This window comes from Passer domesticus, chromosome 5 (assembly GCF_036417665.1).
Source record: "Passer domesticus isolate bPasDom1 chromosome 5, bPasDom1.hap1, whole genome shotgun sequence".
Classification (NCBI taxonomy): domain Eukaryota; kingdom Metazoa; phylum Chordata; class Aves; order Passeriformes; family Passeridae; genus Passer; species Passer domesticus.
In genome coordinates, this window is record NC_087478.1 from 67,403,783 (window position 1) to 67,422,451 (window position 18,669).

Here is an 18,669-nt window from a genome sequence, read left to right on the forward strand (position 1 = left end):
GTCGGCGGGCGTAGGGGCTGTTGTTCGCTGCTCCAGTTGTGCCATCCCTGAACGCACCGCAGAGGATTGTGTCCAGAAGGTTCTGGAATATCCCCAGCGAGGGAGACTTGCCATGCTTTCCGGACTCGGTCACTGCTCAGGACAGAAGTTCTGCTTCCTGCCCAGGTGGAGCCTGCTGGGATCAGTCCCTGCCTGTTCCTCTGATGCCATTGCTGGGCCCCTGGAGCAGAGCCTGGGCCCTGCTCAGAGCCCTCCCTGCAGACAGGGACACCCAGGGCTGAGGGCCCCTCTCAGCTGGGGCTCCTCTGGAGGCTGGACAGCCCCAGCTCCCTCAGCCTTTCCCTGCCAGAGATGCTCCAGGCCCTAAATCATCTCTGCATCCTCCACTGGCCCTGCTCCAGGAGCTCCATGTCCCTGCTGTCCTGAGGAGCCCAGAACTGGACACAGCACTCCAGATACGTCACACAGGGCTGGGCAGAGGGGCAGGATGATCTCCCTCTACCTGCAATCCATGCTCCTCCCAGTGCATCCCACGATCCTGTCCCTCCAGCCCAGCATAAACCTTGGCGCTCAGCAAGCTCTGCTAGTGGGGACTCACTGAAGGCTCATGGTTGTGACAGGTCTCACAGTCAGGCGTTAGGCTGGCCTCAGCGCTATGCAGAAAGCAGATCTGTGAGCTCACATTGGAGGAGTGACAAAGGACAATCATCTGCTCCCATCATGACATGGAGCATGTGGAAGGGAGGGAAATTTTGTCTTGATGTCATCACTTGAGGAGAGTTGCTGATGAGGAGGACTTAACTGACATATTTGATTTATTTTACCTTGTTAGTCTTTATGTAGAAATAAGGAACGTAGAGTTCCATGCGCTAAAGCAGATTTCATGCCCAGAGACCTCACAATTTCAGGATCTACAGGCAGACCCAGAGAATCCATCATGGACCTTCCAGAGCACTCTGAACCTACCTGCTTGGTAGGTTTGAAATAACAGAAGCCTAAATTTAGCATGTTTTAACTTGAATGAGGTGCAGGAGTGCTTCCTGAAGAGACTGACTGTCCTTTAGGACATCTGAATTTCAGTCCTGTGGTTGTGTTTGAGGGTCCCAAGAGGGGGGAAGAGATGAAAATCTTGACTCCATGCTTCAGAAGACTGATTATTATATTATATTATATTATATTATATTATATTATATTATATTATATTATATTATATTATATTATATTATATTATATTATATTATATTATATTATATTATATTATATTTAGAGATAAAGGATCCTTCAGAAGGAGGAAAAAGGAAGATAATAAAATCTTGTGACTGCTCACAGCCTCAGCACAGGTGGCTGCCATTGGTCATCAAGTAAAAACAGTTTCACATGCTGGGTAAACAATTCTCCAAATCACATTCCAAAGCAGCAAAACATGGAGAAGTTGAAGCTTCCCAGATTCTCAGGAAAAACAATCCTGGCAAAAGGATTTTTCATAAAATATGTCTGTGACAGGTCCCGCATTTGAAACCTAAGCTAATGAAGTTGTGCACTCACATTCACCGTGTTGGAAGTATGGACACATAACCCAGAAACACAATTAGCAAGAAGGAAAAAGACACTCTACATAAAATAAATTCAAAATAAACTGGTTATGGAGATAGAAAAGAGGTATTTCACTAAAGTTCTCTTCCCAGAGCAGAAGTCTTAAAAAAGCTGTGTCAGTAACGGTGGTCAGTGGGAGTGACAGACATACCTACCCCCTAGCAGGAATGAGGACTGGTTTTGACTGGGGATTTTGGGTGTTTGTAAGTTGTAAGCTTTGATTTCAGTACCTTACTCCTGTCTGCTCCCCAAAGCTGCCACCAGGAAGCTGGAGGAGGCTAGATCAGTCTGGGAGAGATACTGAGGCCCAGCTGTGAAAATGGAATGAATATTCACAATGTGACATTCCAGTTCCTGCCTTGCTGCCCATGCTCCTCTGGTGGGTCCTGCCAGCACAGCAGATGGCAACACTGAAAGGCTGTTGTACCAGTGGAAAATTACTGAGTTTTGTTGGTCCTGTGCATGTATGTGGATGTATGAGGGAGGAAGTGGAGCAAACTTCAATTTATTTAATTATTTCCAAGAGAGAAAGGGGGAAAAATGGCTACCTAAGACTAAAAAATTACTGGCATATAAAGAACCGGTGTCTTCTTTTAGAGGAATGAGGCATGTCTGTTTGCATTTCCAGTTTTCTGTATGATTCCATATAACTTTCCTCATAAGTCAGGATTGTGAATTTTTCTAAATAAAAGTGCAATTAAAAAGAGAAACAGTATATTAATAAAAGCACTGGCTGTTCCTTAACAAACCTATGGAAAAGCTAAGTATTTCATATTTCTATTTTTATGCGGCTGTAAAAGTATTTATGGGAGCAGACATGCCATCGCAAAACACACATGGTTTATTTTAATTTTCTAATTTTAAATATATATTTTTAACAGAGCTGTATGCATAGAAGGTTATCTCACTGCTATAAAAGTGTGATTAATGGGCTCACTACTGTAGCAGTTGAAGTTAGTGGGCTGGTGCCTCTTGAATATTGGAGTTGTCCGTAGTGTTTGAAGGTTTGCACACCTAAAGAAACTTACAACCAAATGCTCATCCTGAAATGAACCATGGTAGAGCCAAATCAAGCAGATGAATTTGTTTGTTGTTGAAGGAGAGCTGACAGAAATACCTAAGGTTTTAACCCAAAATGTGACACAGTGTAACCATTACCAACAGCCCAATAAATTTTTGTTTCTGTATATTTCCAGAGTTAGCCCATAATATAAAAATATAAGCGCCCATTCACCGTGGAGAAGGGCAGCAGCTCTTTAAGCTGCCAGGCATAGGAGTTAGACAAACATTTTGAAACAGAATCTTTGCTCTGAGTATGCAACCTCCTGCAGGCTGTGTGCTGTGCCACTCCTGCAGGCTGTGACAATCAGCCAGGGTCTTGTGCCCTCTGCTCCGGCGGCCTCGCTGCAGCAGCAGCAGGATCCACCCCGGGACGCAGCAATTAAAGGCAAACATAAAAGCCCAAATACATCTTGCAAATTCCACCGAACTTCTGAAGCCTTCAGAAAACTTCGGGGAACGTCTGTGGCAAAGCAAAACAATGTCCCTGTTATTGCAGATCAAAGGAGGGAGAGCTTGCCAGAGAAAGGACATTGATGTGAGGGTTTGACATTTCTTTCTTTGCAGTCAATTGCTGTAACAAATCCAAATTACTGTATCAGAGTCATGCTGGAGATGTCTCTTGGAAAGATTCAGAGGGTGTTTTAACCATGAAAGCTCCCTCTCAGAAATAACCTAGAAATGTTTAATTCACAAGTAGTTTGCATCTAACTACTTAATCAACATTTAGGAATCAATTCTGACTTTCCTTCTTACTGTTTTCCTAATACATCCCAGGTGTATTTCTTAAGAATAAGACAGAAAAAAATCCTGAACACTTGAGATTGGTCAGAAAATAATGCAGAGCTAGGTAAGCATAGTGCAAGCCATTCAGAAACATTCCCACAAATTTTCTGCTGGTTTGTTAGGACCTTTTTAGCTGCTGTTGATACTACTTGTAATCCAGATTTTACTTGTAGCTCCCTGGTCTGTCTGAATAACAGAAATCTATGTTTTTTTCTATTCAACAGGTAGAAGGCCAGGGAAAAACCCCAAATGCTTTAATATGTTTTATGACACTTTAGTGCTGCTACACAATTCTGATAAGATTTCACACCTGCTGAGTGCACTGTAGATTGCCTGATTTCAGTGGGGCACAGTAGTGAATCAAATGTTCAGAAAATGCTGCAGCATAGACAAAAATGTATTTTCTTAATAGGTGGAGTGCAGTTTTAAAAAGAGGCACATATGGTCAAGCTTCATATGCAGTGTCTCACAATTGAATTAAACAGTTAAGATCTTGGGTCTGCAAACTCTTGAAGAATGAGACGGCTCAGAAATTCATTTGGTTTACATCTGTGAGACCATTCATAGAAGTAACATTTGCTCAACCAGTTGTTTCCTGCCATGCTCCATCTTCAGGAAATCATCATCATCAATATTTATAAAAACCTAACAACATCAGAATGTCTGCACTGGTTCAGAGCTGGGCTCTGTCTCAGTCACTTTTCTGCCTTCCTAGTGATTATGGCTTGACATCTAGGGAAAAGGAAGAATGGAAAAAATTCACAAAGGATTCCTTTAAAACCCTCTCACCCTTCACCTATCCCAAGCCTGATGTCGTCTGTCTAAATAATAACTCGGGTTTTGGTCTTCCAAAAGTTTCTGCAGTCTGCTCTTAAAATCCTGGAAACATCTTGTCTTCCCAGCACATGGGACAGCCTGTTGAGTGAAATTCATCTCCTTTGCCTTGTCCTGAACCTGGTTGTGAGAGCATCTTGGTGTGGATCCTGAATTTGTTACCAGCACAGGTGATGAACTGTCAATTCATGTCAATCCTGGCAGTGCTACTCTTTTTTTAATATCTTGTTCCTTCTCAGTTTTCTTTATTCCTAGGCTGGAAGCCATTCCATACTCTCATCAGTCATGTTGCAATGTTGCAATTTCTATTATATTTTTGGAAGGAAAGGAACCAGAATTTCACCATTCAAAGCATGAATTTAACCTGGGGTACAAAATTTTTGCTTCACCTGTTAATCTAGAGGCAGAACACATCATTTGCTATGTCTCTTAAAAATAGGAAAAAGTTAAATGATGTCAACAAATAAGTAATATTAGTTCAGTTCTAAAAATGAGGTGCCTTTTGAGGGTATTTGAAACAGTCCACCTCTGTTTCATACAAGCAACCACATACTGTTCTGTATCCACACCCTTTCTGAGAAAGTTCTAGTTTATACTTTCCTGAAAGCTCAGATAATTTCATTTATATTAATAGCATCTATGTCACAGGGAAACCATTTCTATTTCCATGTGTATAGTCTAAGGAGCAAAGCAACTCATTAATTTCTACAAAATCAAGGAAATGGGTATAGTCACCTTTTAGACTGCCAGCTCATATCCTGAATATCTTAGCAACTCCCAGCAGCCCTTCCAAAACCAGGATTTTGCCAATTTTCAATACCATTGAAATTACTTCTTTCCTATGTAAGTAGTATTATTATTTTAGGATGAATTTCTGTCTTGGCTGTGACTTTTGCAGGCAATTTGGAACCCACAGCATAGTTCTTCCTGGCACATAGATACCAGATTCCTCAGGCAGGAGTTAAGGATGTGACAAATTTGATTTGTTTTGTAAGCAATTAAAATATTTATAGCCGAATTCACTTAAACAATGTAATATCTTAAAATATTATTCCTGGATCTCCTTAGACAAAATTCTTGGTGGACTTGCAAGAGACATATTTAATACATGATTTTTTTCCATAAACAAAGAAACATGGAAAGTGTGGAACAAAACAGTTAACGAATACACTAACTAATAATAACTATTTTTAATTAAGGAACCTTAGTATTATTCATCAGTTAGCACAGTCAGCATTGTACTTTCTTCAAAATTCCAGAGAAATATGAAGGTGACAATTTTCCCAGTCAATCCCAGGGATATGAAATAATGTACTAAACAAAAATACTTGTGTTTTCCAGACTTCTTATTTTTAGCCAGTATATTTGATCTGTTCTTACACTGGTTCAGCAGTGATCCTATGCTTTTTTCATCTTAGCAAAGATTCTCTGCAGATTCTTTGCTAAATCCGTTGTTTTTTTCTCATTTTCCCAAGACATGGGAGATCACTGTGTGTTGCAAGCTTAACCACAGTCTGTCTTACTCAACATTTGCTTCCTATATGTGATCAAGTGCAGATTTTCTGTCTGACATAAAGCTCTCAAAATAAATTAGGGAAAAAAGAAACTGGAACAAGATATAAACAAAATTATGCAACTTGCTGTTACATTCTGTTGCATTTTTTAACCCTAATACATCTATTTTAGGGCCTCATATTGAAGTCCCAGTGAACACAGCTTCTGGAAGAGCCTAGGGAGAGGATGTTCTTGCTTGGAGGGGCTGGCTGGCATCACAGCATGGTGTAGCTGACACAGAAGAACCAAAGACAGCCAAACAGGCACAGGAGGCACAGAGACTGACCAACCTGACTGGAATTGGAGCTTTCATGTCTTGGGATGTAACTCAGAACACCACACTAAACTCACAGGGCACAGTCTGGCTTTGGTGCCACACAATGAGGCTGAAGTGACAAGCTCTCCCTCTTGGTATCTCATGGATTGATGGTCAGTTGCAGGACAGTCAAAACCTGTGGTTTTAGCCTGCAGTTCAATGTATGGAGCCAGGATAGGAGGTAAGAGGATGGATTACAAGGAAATTATATAACTCAGTGGGGCTGTGAAGAAGCACTTCTGGAGCCATGAAAGGTTTGTGCAGAAAGGACTGGTGTAAGCTTAGACCATAAATTTTGTGGTCATGCTTCATTGCTAACATGAATGATCCAGCTGTACCTCAGAGGAGTTGCATTTTGGAAAGGAGGAGGTTTTGGTGAGGGAAGAGATCTGTGCAATGGTCAGAGATAACCTGAGAAAACCACAGGTCCAAGGATCAAGGAGTCTCAAGAGCAGGGCTGCTGTTTCTGTGGTGGAAGATGTAAGTGATCACTGGAAAGAACTTGGAAGGTTTTTCTAACCTTAAGTTAAGCTAATCCAAGGTTAGGGAAGCACTGCAAATCCTTTAGGGATCAAAAATCTTAAATCAGCTCTCCCCTCCTGAACTTTCACAAAATTCACAGAACCATGAGTCTGGAAAAAAATGAGATGATGGTGATGAAATCCCAGGTTTTAGGCAAGTGCTTTAGTTATTTAACCTTTTCTGCCCTGTTCCCCCACTTCTCTCAATTTCAATGGAATAATTGAAAGCCTGAAAAACTCCGTCCTAAGTACTCACGTAAATATGCAACCCCTGCTCTGCTGCATTCTTGATTTACACTTGCAGTCCTTTCACTCTCTGTCTTCCAGCTCCATTGGCCAGAGCCTTTCCTGTTTCTTAAGTCCACTTAGCAATACCTGACTGCTCCTACTACATTTCCCCAACCACTGACAGCCTGGCAGAGGTTCTCCTCTGTTTCCAGGGTGTGTGAAGCATGTTCTTGTTATGCCTTTGATCACTGGTTCTTCTTACTGGACAGGATATGGGGTGTTCTCCATGTTGTTTGTTAACGGCAGAAGTCTGTTCTGGATTTTTAATGCTAATCTGATCTTCAGTGACAAAGTAGCAGAAAAGACATTTCTCCAACCCAGACAGCACCAGTAAACTTTGGTTCTGCTACACAAAGAGAGAAAGAAAACTCTTTGCAGAACTACAGCTGTCAGCCCTTGATGTCTGAGTATTTTTCACACATCAATGGAATGCAGGAAAAGTCTTCAGGGTTAAAAAAATGGTAGTTCTCAGTTTGGCAAAGATCGGTTCTGATTTTGATTTGGCTTTGCAAATTGGCTTAGCTACTTTTACCACTTAATATGAAGCAGGAGATTCTAGGCAAAACATTTCAAAACCAAAGTGTAATTCTCATGTGAAATGGGGGTTTAAGAGCCAGTTTTTCTATGTGTCACACAGTCACTATGAATATACAGAAAATTAACTAATTTTTTAGGAGAATATTAATTGTTTTGCTGGTGAAGTTTTAATAAGCTATCAAGAATCAGTTCTCAGTTGACCAAAATATTATGGGATCCCTGTCCATTTATCTGTCATAGTTACAACCACATCCATGCAGAGTCTGTAACTGAATCTGGCACATGAAGATGTGAGTGTACTGGCCTAAGCAGCAAAATCTCTGGCATTCTGAAGCTTTAATGTCAATAAAGAGTATGTACCCTCTCCCATTCATCCCAAAAGTGAACCTCTGAAGATTTCCAGATGAAGCACTAACCACTCTGACAGCTTCCCAACAGCTTTGGCATTCCAGCAAGAATTTTCAAATGTTACTAAGGAGACAGACTGGTCAACCATTGCATCTTTAGGTCAAGTCAGTGCAAAATTGAGACAATCACCCTGTGAAGACCAACCTGCTAAATGGGGTGACGTTTTGGAGGCTAACCTGTGTTGCAGGCAGAGTTTGCAGTGATACCAACAGCTGCCCAACTTAGCCTAGAGATTTGTTCAGTTTTATGCCATTTTTCACAGTAAGAAAAAACAACTACGTAAACATGCTGTAATTTCCTTTTTGTTCCTTTTCTTTGTGAAACGTACTTTTGTTGCCATCCTTTTTCACTACCAAGGTAATTGCAAGCATAAATTCTGTTAAGTAGCCTTTTCACTTTTAGTATACCACAACTGCATCCTGGAATATAATGATCTAAGCACAGTCTCCATTTGCAGAAGAGAAGAAAGTGATTTCAAGCTAACAAAATAGCTACAGACTTAATGCAGCCTCACACTTGTCTAGACTACTAATGAGGGAGAGCAGGAAAAAAGACAATTCTGTTCCATTCCACTTATCTTGTGGGCTTGGATCTTTAAATGAAAATAATCCAATTAATTGTCATAGCATGAAGAAAATAGTTGGGTCTGATAAAAAACGAGGGAGAACCCTAAAGAAAAAAAATGTATGTTTAAGGTCTTAATTTAAGCCGACAAAAGATCTGGTTCCCATGGACCGCTTCCAGAACCTTCTGTGCATTGTCCCTGAATGGGTCCAATGTCACAGAGAGGTGGAGCAGTCAGCTCGGGCACATTACACAGGACCAGCAGGATCAGTTGGGTAATGCTGGATATCTCACTGTCCTGTTGGATGGAATTCTTGTGGAGCTCTCAGGAGCACAGAGCTCTGTGAACCAATGGAAGCAGAGCGAGTAGTTAAGCCTGCAGTGCTCGAGCCTGCTATAGAGAAGGGCCACAGGGGGCCCAGGGAAGAAAAGATTTTTAACACTGCATCAAACATCAAATCCCTGTAACTCTGTTCTTACCCTCCCAGTTCCCAGTCAAGGATCTGCCATGTTTCTCAGCAGTTACTGTGATTCAGAAGCACAGGCAATGAGCTGCCAGCAGGGTGTCAGTGGAGCTGGAGCTGCCAAGGCTGTTTCTCAGTCTCTCCAAAGGAACAGAACGTTAATCAATGTACTGATTTTTCTCCTTCCACTGTAATTAGCCATGCATGACCACAGCTTGACCACCTGAGTTAACTCAAAACTGTGGGAAAAAAATCTGTGTACTCAGGAGGATTACTGACCAAAGAGTGTAGCTATGGAAGGACAAGAAGCAGTCAAATATCTGGCCTGGTTTGGTGAGGGTCAAAGCAAACAGTCAGATGATAGGGAGTGCAGACAAAAAGGTGTAAGCATGGACAAAAACTCTCTTACATTTCTATGGTTTAACTAGTCTACTCTCTCCCTGGGATAGCAGCATTCCTTAGTAAAAAACATAGCTCCAAGGCTATTTCCAAAGAGATTGCATATATTGGAGTTCTTCCACTAGCTCAACATTTTTCATCAGCTGAACAAACTAGGAAACCCTGCTCTTTAATGAGACTCCTGTCCTCCTCCCAGAGAAGCTGTGGCTGCCCCATCCCTGAAAGTGTTCAAGGCCAGGCTGGATGGGGCTCTGAGCATCCTGTGCTAGTGGAAGGTGTCCCTGCCCATGGCCGGGGGTTGGAATGAAATGGTTTTTAAGGTCCCTTCCAACCCAAACCAAAATTCTGTGATTCTTTTCCATACAGAGGTGGGGGACTGACCTACATAGCAAATATAAAACCACAACTGAAAACTTTATTTCTGCACCCTAAGTACTGGCTACTAAGAAAACATCATGGCAGTGAATATGGAGAGGAAAAATGTGTTGAAAGCAAACAGCAATCAAATTATTCAGAGAAGCTGGAGAAATTTCTCATCAGAAGAAAATATTTCAGAAGTGAGCAACTGGTCAAATAGTTGAAGGTGCAAAATAATATCTTAACTCACTTTTCATAAACATTTGTTGCAATAAATAAGATCTGGAAGTGTACAACATGATAACATGAAAAATGGCAGAAATACCACCACATCATGTTTACCTCCTAGCATAAATGGAATCACTCTCTAAATTCCCTTCTAGATATGTCTGTGCCTGTGAATCTGGAGCACAGCAACACTGGCTGGCAGGGACTCTGTAAATCATCATGTCCAAACACCCACGTGAACTGGGGCTGCCATGAACTCATGGGTTGTCTTGTCTAGCAAGGTTCTGAAAACCTCCAAGGCTATCTGCTGCAGTGTTTTTCTATCCTCCCACCAAAAACATATCCTAATGTCCAATCTGGACTACTCAGAACAATTTGTGACCTCCACATCTTCATATACCATCTTACAATGCTGAAAATTTGCCTCTTCTTTGGCTTGACATTTTTGTAGCTCCTCTCTAAGCAGTTTTGTTTTCTTTTAATTCATCATCTTTAAATGATTATGCTACTTTACAGGACGCCAAAAGTGCTGTGTGATCCTCTTTGTAACTGGCAGTGGGGAATGGGTCTCTACATAGGGAGTATTTGCTTATCCTGTGGCTGTTTGCAGGAGGAGCACAGCCGGTGAGGTCCAAGGACATCAGTCAGAGAGAGAGGAGAGTAGAATAAGGGGATATTTGTTTTTCTTTAGGATGAAATGCCTTCTTTTCATTTTGAGGCATTTGTATTCTCTATTACAAACCTATTAATCAACTGGTAAACATTTCAGCCTCATAACTGGGACTGTAAGTTGCTTCTGCAGCTGATAATCTTCAACCAGCAGTGGCCATCAAGACATGTTTCTTCGTTACTATTCCCTGATAGGTGCATTGGCTGTAATCTCTAATAGCCCAGAACATATCTGAAAACTCATTTTTCTACATATGGATATTGTAAAAATCACAATGCTCTCAGCTTCTGCGATCACCTGGAATCTTTGTGGAGAGCTCTAGGACTGGTGCAATGTATTCCTGTTAAACCATCTGGCTGAGGGATTTTTTTTTTCCCCTAGAAGTTGTACTGGCACCTGAGTTTAGAGCTCTTGATGGCACACCAAATGTTGCATGGATTTTGTCAGGCCTTTTATTGCCTTTTATTGCCCATTAAAGGTTTTCTGGCAGCGCATACTGGCACTGAACTGCTGTCAGTGTGTTTTTTAGGCTGCTCCTGAGGGTGGTTTTGCTCTTATCTAGTCTCATCTAATTTTGCATTTCTAAATGATTTTTTGTTAGACAACACCAGTTGCTACCAAAACAGGCACAAAACGTGCTATGCAGTAAGCAGGTATTTGGGTGAAACATTTTGTGACAGTGGACTTCACTGAACACTTCTGTATCCTGAGGTTTGCGTGCTTTGGGCAAAATCCAAAGCTGTGACTCTCCAAGCTAAGTTCAGGTGTGGTAATAGAAGTTTTACCACAAGAGATGCTGATCAGAGTGTTCTGCTTGTTCCTCCCCTCTCTGTAAGGACCTATTTTATTAAAATAAGGTTAAATTCCTTGCAGTCCTCTACAAGATATTGGTGAAACTGAACACTGCAAGCACCTCTACTTTCCCCTCATTCAAGAAAAAAAATTATCCCAAGCAGGTTTTTTTACGCTTCTGCTGTTCTGGTTTGTCATACTAAGCCACACCATTAATTTTAGCTAAGTGATCACTACATTTGTGCTTTTTGGAGCTTGCTCTTTCATATCCACTCTTCATTTGATTTCAAGTTCACATGCATGTAATTCATCATCTACCAGCTACATGAACAGAGCTAATCCTGTCAAAGTACAAACTATCACTACATTTTAAATAATTGTCTGCAGCCCAGTCCAGGATTTCTCTACTATTCTTGATTAGGTAAAAAGATGAAAAGCTACTTCTTTTGCCAGTAAAAATCACATTTCAGTAGATGAACTTTTAAAAAGATCATGATGTAGCACAAATAACCCAAGAAGGCAGAGCTTATGCCATTGTGTTATTACCCTGTTCAATTGTGCCATTCCCCTGTCTAATAACTATTTTGAATTGAGTAGAATTGCAAAAAACCAAAAAAGTCACTTAAGAACTCTTGGAAAATAGAACATTCACCAAGGAATAATTAATAAGTAACCTATTGATAAAGGTGCTTCATGCTTCAACTGTTACCACATCTGGTCCAGCAATTTTCGCTTATCTGATGGTAAAACTTCCTGGTTTTGTTTTAAATTGCTGCAATTTCATCCCCTTATGTCTAAAGCACCAGACAATGGCTTCTGTAAGCCAGAGCAAGTGGCCAAATGTCCCAGTTCTTTGTGGAGCAGTGGCAAGTCACTTGTAGTACAGTAACTCTGGAGCTGCCACATCTTCTCCAGGCACACACTTACCTCATGGAGCAGATAGATACAAGCACTGATAAAACAGGGAAAATAGCTGGAGGTCTGCAAGATTAACATGTTATTTGTAAAACTATATCAGCTGTAAGCAGAAGAGGTTCCCAGAGACTGGATGGCTGCAATGGCATGAAGCAGGTGACATATTTCTGCTGCCCTTGCCTGTAATGCTGCTTTAAGGTGTGTAGTAACATCAGTGAGACAATCGGGAATAAAAACAACACATGCATCTCAATTAAAAATTTCAGCCAAGACTACAATCCCTTTGCTTGTGAAAATTTCATCACACCCTTCTTCAAGTGACAACTCTGAACAAGTTTGGGGATCTGCCAGGAAAGAGTCCTTAAAGAGACAGCTCCCAAATGTGAGCAATGGACAAAAGTTCAAGCAATATTTAAATCAGGCACTGAAACTCTCAGCCCAGTTTCTTAATCTCTCTTAAAACACTCTCTTCAGCAAGACTCCTGATTAGTGCCAAAATAAGATATTTTCAGGGAAAGTGTTCAGAGAACAGGCACCATCCACATCATTGTCAATGACAGAACATGCCAGCACTTACCCAGTTCCAGTTCTCAGCTGAATTTCAGTCCTACACTCAAGGGATGCTGCTCTTCTTATCCATTGTCACCTCTGCCTTCTTATTCCTTCTTATTGCAGCAAGGTTGTCCCCTTCTGGCACCACTTGTGGAACAAAGCCTCCCTGACTTCTGTGCTCCTGTGAGGTTTTGGCTTTAGTGACAGAGCCGAGGGCAACAGCCACATCACTCACACCTTGCCTTTTCTCTCTCATTAATGGGTTTTATCACCACAGTATCTCTTCCTCCAGTTATTCTTCAGAGGGGAAAGGACCCTGTTAGTTTCACCTGTCTTCTCCTGTGTGTATTCTGATGATAAGATTTTAATTAAAAATACAGAGAAGGACTATGTTATAAGGAAAGTTGACTACTAGAATGACTAGGAGAAGTAAGAACAAGCCAAATTGCAGGTCTTGTTGAGCTAAGGTGCTTGAAATAAAGGGAATTAGAAATGCAATAAATTGTTGGTGATTTTTATATAATATCTATCTTGCCAACAGAAGGCAATTTATCTTATACTCAATGCCAAGCCTATAAACACACAATAAGAGGAACTTTTTTAACTTTACCTGAGTGTGGGAAGCAACATGCACAGCGTTACAGAAATTAGCAGGAAATTAGCAGGAAATTTCTCAGGAGCTGTGCTAAGGGACATCTTTTTAAAGTGCCTGTGTGTGCAGGTGTGCGTATTCATGTATATTTGAAGGAATCAAGTTTACAAAAAAAGTATCTGTCAAAATCCCAGTGCTGGTGGAATGAAGTTTGACTTGCACTCCTTAAGAAGGGTGGAGTGTGTGGATTCAGACCTGGCCCTTTGGTTTATATATTTCTCCATTTGGTTTTACTGTATAAGTCACAAAGTACCTAAAAAATTCACAGATTGAGAAGACTGAGAAATAAGACATCTTTTTTTTATAATCAACTGGACCAATTTACCATCCCAGACAGGAAAAACAATAAAATGAAATTAAAAATCTAACCTTTTACTGAAAGTACTTTATGCATTCCCTCAGTTAGGAAATATGAACTGTTCTAGGAACCACCAAGAAACATGAAGTCATTTGTAAAGAAACATTAAGTCATTTGTAGAAAGCTCAGATTATTACATCATCCATCTGAACAGAGATTTATTGCTGCTAAAATTCTGTGCTGCAGAAACACAGCATCAATAAATCATCATTTACCTTGTCAATAGCTTTAATAGGAGAGGGAACAGGCTGGAAATTTTTCTAGATGCAGTGGTACTCCAAAAGAAGATCTGAGACTGGAGTGTTATTGCCATTAGGAGTAACAATGTTTCCTTATCTATCATAGGGAAGGTCAGGATCAGATCTGCATTACAAAAAAAAAAAAAAAAAAAGCAAAAAGGACTTGAAAATTCTGCTTTGTGTTGTTCCTTGTGGATGTTGCCACCTCTCTGGCTGTCAGAATTGCTCATGAGGATACAGGTGAGTGTTCTCACTCACATCAATGGAAGTGACTAATAACTCCAGCTTGTGCTGGAGGATTCTGGGTGGATTATTTATGGCCATATATTTGTGAGGCATTTGCAAATGGAAGTACAATATAAATTCTGAATATTGCTGGCTAAGTGTGTTGAGCTCTTTGCAGAGCTGAGGAACTGCAGTTTACAATGTGTCCTCTCTTTATGGGCGGGGGGGGGGGGGAGGGGGGAGGGGGGGAGGGGATGAGATTTTAAATTATTTTTTCTTCTCCAACTTGTTACTGTGTTTAAGGTAGTTACTGTGTAATTCTGCAAAACAACAGGACTGTAATTTTAAGGTTGGTAGGATGAGAGTTTGTACGACCAAGGCATTACTAGCTCATCTACGGTCTCATATGTGCTTTCCATTCCTTGCTTTTATACTATCTGTTATGAATAGAAAGTTGTAATTTTTTTTAAGTTTCAGAGTTAAAAAAACCAAGCCAGACCGAGTCAGACTTCTTTAGGTTCCCTGCGAAGAAAAGCCCTTAATCACTCGTTGATGGTGGGTGATTAACCGATTGTTTCCCTGATGCTGGCTGCATACCAAGAAGATACCAAGAGAAACCCTCCAGGGTAAAGAGACAACCCTCCAGTGACACCAGAGACAACATGCAAATGAGAAACGCAGTGCACCCTGGATTGTTACAGTTTTACAGTTTTTATAAGAAAAACCCCTAAAATCACGAGCCAACAAGTGACTTAAAGTGACGTCTAAGGATGGGAGCATAGTCCCGTACCTGCTTGTATCTTTTTATTTCTCACCCTAACCTGAAAAGAAACTGATTAAAGAGACCCCCCCGGGTTCCTAAACCAACAAACCAAGGACTCAACGACTCTCCCGTGAGGACAGAGTCCCCAGTTCTGTCTGCAGACCAGCGGACAAAACTGCATCGTCCTCCTGCTTCGTGCCACGCCTGGGAGCAGCGGCGGCGAGGGCGCAACCCGTCGATTTCTTCCCACCTGAGCTGATTCTTCTTAATAAAGGCATTAAAAAGGAGAAAGATCTCCTGCCCATTTATTTCAGCTTGGGGGCTCGTCCGGGATAGCCACGCCTGAAGAGGACACCAGGACTGGGACGGCCGCCCACCCTGGACCTGCAGGACAGCTGGCTATCAGGACCAGAGAAGATCGGCTTGGGACAGTGACACGGAGCAGCGTCGGATAGGTGAGAATATCCGGCGGCGGGAGAGGGAGGCGAGCGAGTGTGTGTGCGTGAGACGAGGGCCGGCAGCCCGGCCCCTCGAAGCGAGTGAGGACCCCTCAGTACCGCGGTTCCGCACCCCCGCGAGGGGGCCGGCCGGGAACAGGGGGAAGCGAGTGGAACTGGTGATTGAGGCGCCTCCAAAGGGGTAAAGAGGACCCCCCTCCGGGCGTGCGGAGGAAATAGCTGTGTGAGTGGCACGCACCCCACAGGACCCCCCTCCGGGCGTGCGGAGGAAATACTGTGTGAGTGGCACGCACCCCTCCGGGCGTGCGGAGGAAATAGCTGTGTGAGTGGCACGCACCCCTCCGGGCGTGCGGAGGGAATAGCTGTGTGAGTGGCACGCACCCCAAAGGCCCTGATACAGGTCCTAACGAAAGAAGTTAGGGTATCAGGCAGTTTGGCCCAGACAAAGGGCGCCTCAGAAGCCAGGGTTTCGAGGTTTGACTGTTTGAGCCTTGGCAAGGGAAGGCCAAGGTCTCTCTAAGTCCTGACGAAGGAGGTCAGGCGAACCTCAGAGGTCAAGACCTCGAGGATGTTTTTTTGTATTTTGGTTGTTTGTTGAGTCTTGGCAAGAAAGCCAAGGTCTTAACAAAGTCCTGACGAAAAGGGTCAGTGAAATTGGAGTTTTGGCAGGAGGTCGAGACTTCTTAAATAAGATATATTTCCTTTAGAGAAAAAAGACATCTTTGTGATTTGTTTAGAGGCAGAAAATAATGGGAGGGTGCGGTAGTAAGAAAAGTGGCCAAAGATTAAATAATATACCTCCCCACAGTCCCCTAGGTGAACTATTAGAGAGATGGGACTTTATAGAAGGCACAGAAGGATTAGATAAAGTTAAGATGGTACATTACTGTTCAGAAGTGTGGCCAGAATTAGAGGTGCAAGGAGGATGGCCATGGTGTGGGATGAAAGACAAGTGGATGTGTCAGCAGCTGAGTAACTATCTGACGGCCCGAGAAAATAGAGAAGAAGAAAAAGCAATAGCCAAAGCCAAGATCATGCTTGCTATAGCCAGAGAAAGTGTGGGAGCAAACAACCCTTTCCTACAGCACAAGGCCACAAAAGAGTGGGGGAGTACACCACCAGGAGCAGGCAAGAATACGGCAGTACTGTCAGGAACAGGAGGCATGGAGAGGCCTCGAGTCCCTTTGAGTGAAAGCTGCTGCTATTACTGTGGAGCAACTGGACCCCCCCCCAAGACTGTTTAGCCTAAAGTTGTGAAACCTTTGCTAGCTGATCAAGATAGCAAAGGAAGCAGCTTTAAGACCAGAAGATCTGGTAAAGGTTTTTTTTAAGCAGAAACCACACCCGAGTAGGGAAAAAGAAAAAAAAGAACTCATATTTTGTGAAATTTAAAGTTACATCAAGGGATATGGGGGAGTGGTTAATATCTGACGGACGGGTGTTGCTAAACAAAGCACTTGCTGGGATAGTGCTAACAGAACTACAGAAACTAACCTACTGGGGAGTCCAAGGACTATGTGATTATTTCCTAAGAAATAACCTGTGCATAAGCGGATATGACCTAGCAAAAACAATTATAAAAGAGTGTTTAACTTGCCAAAAAGTGAACCAGTATGAAATAGTGAATACCTTAGACTCAGACTGAGGTCCACATTTTGTGGCCCAAACATTGCAAATTATAATTGAAGCTTCAGGAATAAAGTAGAGATTGCATACTCTGTGGCACCCCCAGAGTTCTGGGAGGGTGGAACAAATGAACAAATTTCTCAAAAATGAATTGGCTAAAGTGTTTACCCCTAGTGCTCTTGCGCATCAAAACAAGACCCCGGTCTGATATAAGGATTTCACCTTATAAAATGATTTTTGGACTGCCATTCTTGTTAACACCCTATAGCACAGGAGACTACCTGGAAGGAGAAGAAGCTACAAGGAAATATTTAGAAGTCATTGGAGGAACCCTAGAAAGACTTAGAAAAAGAGGATACCTCCCCCAGACCTCCCCTCTGGATACAAAGGCACACGACATCAACCCAGGAGATTGGATTTTAATAAAATCCTGGAATTATAGACTATTAATGCCTAAATTTGAAGGCCCCTTTCAGGTACTCCTCATCGCTAATTCGGCTGTGCGAACCAGAGAAAAAGGTTGGACTCACATTACGAGAATTAAAGGACCAGTCCCACCCCCGAGCATTGGACAAGATTCTTCAGTGTCTGGTATTGGACCAGATTCCACACCACTCTCACCCCCGGGCATTGGACAAGATTCTTCAGTGTCTGGTATTGGACCAGATTCCACACCACTCTCACCCCCGGGCATTGGACAAGATTCGTCAGTGTCTCCTTCTGGTATTGGACCAGATTCCACACCACCCTCACACTCTAACTCAGGACAAGATTCAACTGCATCGGGAGTTAATTCAGCTGAGTATACTATTATAAAAGGACCAAATGACTTAAAATTGACATTCAAAAAGACTGATGAACTGCGTAAGAAAAAAGTTTAGAATCATAACATGTCTTGAAGTGTTTTAAGAAATTTGTAAAAGTTAAAAATTGTTAATAAGTAATTCTGGTTAAGTCGTCCCAACTTGGTACCAAAGACCCCAGGTTAATCTTCTCCAGAGTGCTCCCCTAGGAGGGACCAAATTAGCAGGGACAGATCAAGAGAGGTTTAACCAGAGGAGCAAGAGACTCTAAAGAACTTGGAGACTTCTTCTCAGTAAAATCCTCAAGAGGCAAGGCCGGGTGGGCAGGCTGTGCAAGATGACCCATACCGGACTCTTGGGAAGGGTAGTAGTGCTGGCTCTGATTGCTGGTGGTGCTCTGGAGAGCCCAGGAGAGCTGTGCAATGAGTACTACCAACCTTTCTATGAGAAAGAAGTAAGCTCCTTGCTGAGAGTCCACAACAATTGTGTTAACCTCTCCCAATTGATCTTTTATCAAGAGAATAAGAAAATATATTGGATGACGCGGAACACCGCCACCTTTAGGCAGCCACTCCTGGGAGAGCACCCTGTAAGAGAAACCTGGTGGTGCTTTGAACGTGATGCTACTGAAGCAAACCTGGTAAATCTGGTAAAAGGAAAAAGTATTTCTAAATATTGGGAGGGCACGACAAAAATTAATCTTTTTCA

At 42.2% G+C, this 18,669-nt stretch overlaps 1 protein-coding gene and 2 long non-coding RNA genes across 9 annotated transcripts in view; 1 reads left to right on the top strand and 2 right to left on the bottom strand.

Moving 5' to 3' along the window:
* Positions 1–687, bottom strand: part of STK38L (serine/threonine kinase 38 like) — a 47,536-nt gene extending 46,849 nt beyond the window's left edge. The window contains exon 1 of one of the 2 annotated variants that reach the window (XM_064420730.1): positions 599–687. The gene's annotated coding sequence lies outside the window, so the exon portion shown is untranslated. Of the gene's footprint in view, positions 1–502 lie in introns of both variants that reach the window. The other variant, XM_064420728.1, reaches the window with a different exon arrangement.
* The window catches only part of LOC135300822 (uncharacterized), a 22,792-nt gene continuing 4,123 nt past the window's right edge, over positions 1–18,669 (top strand). The window contains exons 1-3 of one of the 4 annotated variants that reach the window (XR_010362595.1): positions 1–973; positions 5,959–6,323; positions 14,193–14,326. This is a non-coding gene — a long non-coding RNA (uncharacterized LOC135300822). Of the gene's footprint in view, positions 974–1,267; positions 2,342–4,340; positions 4,443–5,958; positions 8,181–14,192; positions 14,327–18,669 lie in introns of those variants that run through there. The other 3 variants (XR_010362596.1, XR_010362594.1, XR_010362593.1) reach the window with 3 other exon arrangements.
* Positions 2,417–18,669, bottom strand: part of LOC135300823 (uncharacterized) — a 26,334-nt gene continuing 10,081 nt past the window's right edge. For 2 of the 3 annotated variants that reach the window (XR_010362599.1, XR_010362597.1), the window contains 3 exons: positions 14,063–14,210; positions 12,863–13,187; positions 2,417–4,170 (listed from right to left, as the gene is read on the bottom strand). This is a non-coding gene — a long non-coding RNA (uncharacterized LOC135300823). The remainder of the gene's footprint in view (positions 4,171–12,862; positions 13,188–14,062; positions 14,211–18,669) is intronic. The other variant, XR_010362598.1, reaches the window with a different exon arrangement.